The 6,577-nt window shown below is 40.2% G+C and overlaps 1 long non-coding RNA gene across 1 annotated transcript in view; it reads right to left on the minus strand.

The window, feature by feature from the left end:
• The window catches only part of LOC111737707, a 175,824-nt gene extending 171,262 nt beyond the window's left edge, over positions 1-4,562 (minus strand). The window contains exons 1-2 of the long non-coding RNA XR_002779541.1: positions 4,373-4,562; positions 928-1,010 (exon numbers count right to left, since the gene is read on the minus strand). This is a non-coding gene — a long non-coding RNA (uncharacterized LOC111737707). The remainder of the gene's footprint in view (positions 1-927; positions 1,011-4,372) is intronic.
• Between the last annotated feature and the right edge of the window lie 2,015 nt (positions 4,563-6,577).

Consider the following 6,577-nt stretch of genomic DNA (forward strand, 5'->3'; position numbering starts at 1 on the left):
CTCTTTGCCAAAAACTAAAGCCCAAACTTGATTCACAGTCCAGGTGCTCCACAATCTGGTTGCAGCCCTGGCCCGCCAGGCTTGCTCCCACTGCGTCCCCTCTTTATATAACCCAAACAACCACCCAACCTGCTCAGTGTTTACTGAGCACTTACTTACTGCAGCTGTTCAGAGCTGAACACCTAGTTGGGGGTGGGGAGTGATGATTAAGAGGCAGTCTTCATCTTTATCAAGCTCTCAGCCCAAAAGTAAAGCATGTAAGCAACCACAGAACTCCAATACGGGAAGAGGAAGTTAGAAAGCTATAGAAACCAACAGGATTGACATCTGACACAGGAGAAGCTTGAATCACAGGAGGATCCCCAGGGTACTGATGCTCTTGAATGCAAATGAAATCTCTCCTAGTTCTCCCGCCACAACTTGGAAGAAGTGTTCATTTTTCTGAAGCCTCACAGCTCTTCATAGCTCATTATATATTATTTAGACTTATTTGATCCATTCTCTCAGCTGATCAACTCTACGAGCAGAGATCATTCATCTTTGCACCAACCATGGCAGGAGCAGGTCATGAGGCAAACACTGAGCACTAACACGTTTGGCTGGTGGATGGATGGACAGACAGATGAATGGATGTATGAATGGAAGGTCATGAGAGAAACAGATCATATTATACAGAAGTCTCTTGGTTCTCTTTCAGTCACTCCATTTAGGCAGCTGCCTAATCCCATGGTTCCCACATGTGGCAGCCCACAAAGTGCACATGGGAAGCTTTAAAACATATATATTCCTGGGATCTGCTTCCTTAGGGGATTCTGATTTAATAGAGACAGGATGAGATCCAGTAATAAATATTTTAACGAGCTCCTCTGAGGATTCTGAAACATCTGGTCCAAGGACTGATGTTTGCAGATTACAAACCTAACTCACCTGAGTGTTGCGATGGCTTCATACTCGCAGGTTTTTCATTGGTGAGATGCTCAGCCTCTCTTTCCATGGATGGCTCAGATAATCTGCAAAAGGAAAATACTCATGTGACTTGGAAAAATCCACAAGAAGCCATAACAATGGTAAAACAATGTATTAAGTACATATTTAATAAGCTTCAGGCATTTTGCTAAGTTCTTTTATTTGGAGTTGCTCATTTAATCCTAACGGCAACCTTAATAACAGTTTTTAAAGCCACTTTACTGAGATATAACTAGCATACAAAAATTTGTACATATTTAACGTATACAACTTGATGAGTATGGAGATAAGTATACACCTGTGAAACTGTCACCAGTCTCTGCCATAAACATACCCGTCACCTCCAAAAGTTTTCTCCCTCGTTCTTAATAATAAACTATTATTTTTTGTGATAAAAATACTTAACATATGATCTACCATCTTAGCAAAATTTTAAGTATACAATACAGTATTATTAACTACAAGAACTGCTATGGTCTGAATGTTTGTGTCCCCCGCAAAAAAAAAAAAAAAAAAAAAAAAAATCCTTATGTTGGAATTCTATGCCTCAAAAGTGATGGTATTAGTAGGTGGGAACTTTGGGGGTGATTAGGTCATACAGGTGGAACCCTCATGAATGGGATTATAAAATAGATACCACAGAGATCTGTAGTCCCTTTCACCATGTGAGGATCACTGAGAAGTCTGCGACCTGGAACGGGGTCCTCATCTGACCATGTTGGCTTCCTGATCAAAAACTTCTAGGCTTCAAAACCATAAGAAATACATTTTTGCTACTTATAAACTACCCAATCTGTGATATTTTGTTATAGTAGCCCAAATGGACTAATGTAGGCACTATGCTGTGCAGTAGATCTCTAGGGCTTACTCATTTTATACAACTGAAACTATGTGCCCTTTGACTATAACACCCTCCCATTTCCCCCTCCCTCAACCCCTGGCAACCAGCATTCTACTCTGCTTCTATCAATCTGACTATTTTAGATTCATCATGTAAGCGGGGTTATGTAGTATTTGTCCTTCTGTGACTGGTTTATTTCACTTGGCATGATGTCCTCAAGGTTCATTCAAATCGTTACAAATGGCAAAATTCACATCTTTTCATTGCTAAATAATATTCCATTGCATGTACATACCACATTTTTTAAAATCCATTGATGGACATTTAGGTTGCTTCCTCATGGGAGCATGGGTATCTTTTCAAGGTACTGATTTCATTTTGGGGGGGATATACACAGTAGGACTGCAAAATCATATAGTATGTCTATTTTTAATTTTTTGAGGAAACTTCATACTATTTTCCAAATTTGTTGTAAATTGTTTCTGCACCAATTTATATTGCCACCGAGAGTGTACAAGAGCTTCCTTTTCTTCACACCCTCACTAGCTCTCTCGCACGCGTGCGCACACACACCATCCTAACAGGTGTGAGGTGATATCTCATTGGGGTTTCGATTTGCATTTCCCTGATGATTAGTGATGGTGAGCATCTTTCCATGTTGGCCATTTGTATGTCTTCTTTGGAGAAATGCCTATTCAGTTCCTTCGCTCATTTTTAAATTGGATGATCTGTTTTATTGCTATTGAGTTGTATGAGTTCCTTACACATTTTAGATAATGACCCCTTATCCAACATATGGTTTGCCGATATTTTCTTCTATTCTGGAGGCTGCCTTTTCATTTTGCTGATTGTTTTCTTTCCTGTGCAGAAGCTCCTTTTTAACTCCAGTGAAGAAAGAGGTACAAGGAGACTCACTGTATGTGCTAAAGCTGGAATTCAGTCCCAGGTCGGTCTGACCTCAGGGTCCTATGATCATCATGCTGTGTAAAGGTAATACCCAGAAGGTCTACACATTTATCCAGACTGCAAATAGAGCAAGCATGGATCAAACTAAAGCAGGATGAACCTCAGCTAGTTACAAAGATCTTGATGGAAGAGAATTTAGGTAAATGAAAAGGGCAACAGGCAGGGAGTTAAGCAATCTGGACTCAAATCCCAGTGTTGTCAACAAGACTCGTAAACACTGATACACATGAGCCAGGTTCTATCCTAAGTACGTCAGATGTAGTCACTCCTCACAAAAACCCTATGACGGAAGTACCATTATTACCACTATCTTGCGCCTTTAGCTGAGGCATAAAGACATTACACAGCTAGGAGGAGCAGAACTGACTCAAACCCACGTCTTCTGGCTCCAGAGTCCACACTCTTAGCCACCGTGCTGTACAGTAGTTAATCAAATAAACTTGGGCAATTCCTAGCCTTTCCCTTGGTCTCCACCTCAAATACAAAATGGAGGAGTCGGTTTCAATAATCTTTACAGCTTCTCCCAACTCTGACCTTCTTTTAGTCTAATTTTATTTAAAGGTCATAAAGGAAGAGTATAGATTCTCCTTTTCTTCAAGAATATTTTAAAATTACATTTTTCTTGAGGAAGAATTAGACACGGTCCTGCCAAAAGCCTGGGAGAGAGGGAGATAACCTCACTCGAGTAATAGCTCAAACCATAGGGAATTCCTAAGGACCAAAGGTTGTGACCACCTTCCTTACAGGCTACTATAACAAAAATACCATAGACTGGGTCACTTAAGCAACAAACATTTATTTTTGGGGTTCTGGAAGCTGAGAAGTCTAAGACAAGGCGTAGCAGATTTGGTGTGTAGTGAGTCAGCATCTTGGCTCCTAAATGGTCATCTTCTTGCTGTGACCTCACCTAATAGAAAGGACAAGGGAGCACTCAAGGGCCTCTTCTATATGGGCACTAATCCCATTCAGGAGAGCTCTACCCTCATGCCCTAATCACCTCCCAAAGGCCCACACATCCAAATACCATCACGTAGGAGGTGGGGAGTGTAACAAGTGAACTTTGAAGGGGACACAAGCGTTCAGTTCATTGTGACATGTTATATACCATGACCTTCAAAAGCTCACTGCCCCATTACTAAACATTTGACAGGTCCAAGTCTCCCTTAAAAGTAGAAAATAATATGGTGTGTATAATTCAAAAGGAAAACAGACTTTTCATAGCTCCGCGATTGCTTTGAGAAACACAGTCTGCAACAAGTCGCATCAGGCAAACAAGAATTCTGAAAAAGCCCATGTAGTTGGTTTAAATTGTGGTTCTGTCACATATAAGGTGTGTCACACTGCGGAAATGACTTAATTTCTCTAACCCTTGATTTCCTCATCAGTAATACAGGATAATCATAGTACCTTTTTCACTAGGTTGTAATGAGGTTTAAGCAAGATAGTGCAAGTAAGTATAGGTAGAAATACAGTAATAATAATAGAATAAATAAAACTATTTCATGCTTATTATGTGGTGTCAGGTATTGTTTTAAGCAATTTATAGCCCCCTAACCAATAAGAACAAATCTATAACATCTTAAAAAAGTGATCTCCCACCCTCTTCTTGGACTTGCAGTGATGGGTACTCATTAACTTCCAGGCTCTCTCTCTAGAATGTCACCTTTGTGGAGGTAGAAATCATCTCTTCTCATTTACTGTGGTGGTCTCAGACTTGGATGTCTTCTCTCAAACAGTTTAAGAATCATATCGATGAGATACATGAAGAATTAACCATTCTGGAGGTTTGTTACTGTTATTAATAAAAACAAAAAACAAAAAAACAAAAACCAGTTAACATTGATTGACCATCTATAATATTAATAATTTAATAATAATAGCTAAATAGGTTGAGCATATATAACACATTACTCTACAGGGATGATCGCATTTAAGCCTCACAATAACCCAATGTGTACTGTTCAATTATTACTTCTGTTTTACAGAAATATTCACTGCGGCACCAAAAAGCTAAGTAACCTGCCCAAATCCCCCAACTTCGTACGTTGTAGAGCTGGGATTCCTACCAGGCCATCTGACTCTGGCATTCATGCTCTCACAATGCCATATTGTCTCTGTGGGATGCGACACCGGAAGGACCCCAGCAGTCAGCATCCTTCGCTCTGCAGTAATCTGCTTTTCATCAAAATCTTTTCACTCTATCCAGAGTGAAGTGCACACAGCTAGAACTTTAAGGACCTTAATGTCCTGGCACCCGTCATATATTTTCACTGAGCCTCCCGGATTCCAGCTTAAATAACGAACGATGCCCTGCAGTTTAGGTTCTGCACAAAGCTGCAGATGATGGGGTGCTGGTTAGTGTATCAGCTGAAGGACGATTCATTTTAATGCAAACGCAATGAACTGGAACGACAGCATTTTCTCCAAGAGTCTTAACTAGGTTAGCATGACCTTCGAGAGGGACCAGAATTCTAACAGCCAAATTAGAACAGAAAGTCTTATGGAGATAGCTATGCTAATCAACCACGTTTTACTGGAACGGTTATGTTCAGGACAGCCATTCGCCAGTGTCAGCCAGGGCATCATCTAGTCAGGTGACCAGCAAAATATGATGACTCAAAGAGTGCTGGGGAGGCCACATTCAGGCGATGGCACCTGAAAAGTGGTGGCAGAGGTGGGATAGAAGTCCTAGAACCCCAAAGAAAGAAGATTGGTTTTATAGGAACTCTGGCACATATCATGCCTGTTTTGCAGTTTGTGTCACAGTAAAATCCTCTGTTTGGGAGTTAATAGAAGACATGTACCTCTGGAAACTAAAAACAGGACAAAAAAGAGGAAAAAAAAAAAAAAAAAGAAAACGTTTCTGTCCAGATTGAGGATCTCCCCTTGCACCTAATCTTTGTTCTTGACATGCAGACCTTGCATTCTGCTGAAGTGAAGGGGAGATGCCATCTTCTTTGACCTGGGCCAACAAAAAGCTCATCATCTCTTGCATTTGTTTTCTTGTGGAATTTAGAGAATTGGCAGAAGCTGAGCTGGTGAGACACAGAACTTGGTACTGACAAAAACTAAAAAAAACAATCAAACTTGATTCTCTCTAGTCTATCCCACGTGTGTCAGAGTCAACAACCCTCAAAGGGAAGAAGTAAGTGACGATGAACCACAATGCCCGTTGGTATTTACACTGCCATCTGAACCAATTTTTAATGGTTTTCAAAAGATGCCTTGGCACCTCCCCAGAAATACCAAATCATAATCACAAGGGGAAACAAGAAAAACAATCTCTCTTTTTAAGTAAGCTCTCCAGGTGCTTCCACTGCAGGACCAGGTTTGTAAATCACTGCTTTGGACCACAAACTTCCTCACATCGTCACACAGAGGAAAAGCATTGATACTCTTCTGGGTCCATACTGCCCAGGATTCAGGCTCGAAATGTGGAACCAAGAGCTACGATCCAGATAACGCAGTTGTTATGGGTCCTGACACTGACCCCAAACGACATTAAAATAATTTAATATTCACGTAGCACTCGATCTGTGCCAGGAACTCTTACATATATTATCTTGTCTCAGTCAAAGGTTAATATATTTAGATATGGTACCTTAGTCAGAAATGTTTAACAAGAACATTATATGTAATTGGATCATACAATTTTATTCATACTTCTACCTGGATGGAGATGAAAAATAAACTTATTTTGCTCATAACTGAACTTTCATTTTCTAGAGCTTCTGTCTGCCAGAAAAAAATGAACTAAATCATCAATCTAGTTTGAATTCTGTTTCTTCTTATTATCTAAATTAT

The sequence above is a fragment of the Pteropus vampyrus genome, unplaced genomic scaffold (assembly GCF_000151845.1).
Source record: "Pteropus vampyrus isolate Shadow unplaced genomic scaffold, Pvam_2.0 Scaffold30, whole genome shotgun sequence".
NCBI classification, from domain to species: domain Eukaryota; kingdom Metazoa; phylum Chordata; class Mammalia; order Chiroptera; family Pteropodidae; genus Pteropus; species Pteropus vampyrus.